Source organism: Lagenorhynchus albirostris, chromosome 13 (assembly GCF_949774975.1).
Source record: "Lagenorhynchus albirostris chromosome 13, mLagAlb1.1, whole genome shotgun sequence".
NCBI classification, from domain to species: domain Eukaryota; kingdom Metazoa; phylum Chordata; class Mammalia; order Artiodactyla; family Delphinidae; genus Lagenorhynchus; species Lagenorhynchus albirostris.
Window position 1 is genome coordinate 13,189,000 of NC_083107.1, and position 1,723 is coordinate 13,190,722.

The following is a 1,723-nucleotide window of genomic DNA, read 5'->3' on the forward strand; positions in this document are numbered from 1 at the left end:
ACATCAAGAAAGCAATTAAAGCTTTAAGAAAAGCACATAAAGTGGAAAAAGAACTCTGAAATAAAATGGCCAGACAACTATGCAACTGAAAAAGACAACAATTCCAAGAAAAATATAATGCAGTAAAGAAAAAGTAATTGTATTTTTTTAGTCAAAAATATTCATTGAGCATCAAATTTGAGCCAGACATGGTTACTAAACAATGACCTTGACAGACACAGGAAAAAATTAGTAAAAGAAAAAAAAATCATTTCAGAAATAAAAGGAATACAAGAGAGTATAGACACCATAGAAGGAACAGGGAAATAAACGGTAAGAAAGAGAGTAATGAAGATAATCCAACAAAAGTAAATTTCCACCTTGCAAGAAGGCGATAAAGATAAGAGATGAGCAAAGGAGATCCAAATATACTGGAGTCTCTAAAGAAGAAGAATCGACGAAGCAGCACAAACATTTAAAACTCTATTTGTTTATTAATGACAACAATATGTATACACATTTGCAAAACAGTTGCCTGTTGACTTTGGGCAACGCATGGAGTGTTCTGAATTCTCAGACCCCAAGACAGTTGAGCTTTCAACTCTGACAACTTTGGCTTTGAATTTCAGTTGGGCACTTAGAAGCTGTGCGTGGTAGATTCGTTGTCAGGGAAAATGACAGCGATAATTTCCCCTCCCTGTGGCCACCCCTTGTTTCCCATCCAATAAGGCTGGGCTTGGCCATGTGACCTGCTTTGGCCAATGGGAGAACAGCAAATAAGATGGGAGCTGGATTTAGAAAGTGCCTGTGCTTGCCCTCATGCTGCTTTCGGAGCTCAGCCACCTCGTACAAGCCGTACTGAATAATGAGAGACTTGTGGCTACGTCGGCACCACCCAGGTGCCATTGAACTCTTTTCCTCTTCACCAGATACAAGGCATCTTGGCCACCCAGCCCGCACTGAGCCAGCCCAAACAACTCACAAAATTGTGAGAAATAAATGTTTGCTGTTTTAAATCATAAGTTTTGTGGCAGTTTATAATGCAGCAAAAACTATATACTGCATGACTTTAGGTGAGTTTCTTAATCTGAGTCTCAGTTTCTTCACCTGTGATGCAGAGATAAAACAATTACCCATGGAGGGCTCGTTTGAGGATTAAACGAGGAAATATATGTGAAGTTCCTGGCACAGCATAAATACTCAATAATAAAAAGAACCAACCTCTGCAGGCTGGAATGGTGGCCGTGCTCAGGCTGGGGTACACGGTTGTAGTGCTTTGTAAGCAGTCCTCAAATCTAGAATGCCAGAGGGAGCCTGGGGCAGCAGAGGCCAAGCTACCAGGTGCATGCCCCAGGCCACAGCACTAGTCATTGGGGTTGGGGGGGGAGTGCACTCTAGGCTATTCCCTGCCACTATCACCGCCTGCCACCCCATTCCAGCGCCCCCCCCCCACAGCGATGTATGCAGGGGCACTCAGTGACTTAGCTGGCTCCTCTGGGAACGTAAAGTATGGACCTCTGCGGACAAGAAACAAGCCAAAGGGCTTCCCTGGTGGAGCAGTGGTTAAGAATCCGCCTGCCAATGCAGGGGACACGGGTTTGATCCCTGGTCCGGGAAGATCCCACATGCCACGGAGCAACTAAGCCCGTGCGCCACAACTACTGAACCTGCGCTCTAGAGCTCGTGAGCCACAACTACTGAAGCCCACGTGCCACAACTACTGAACCTGCGTGCCTAGAGCCCA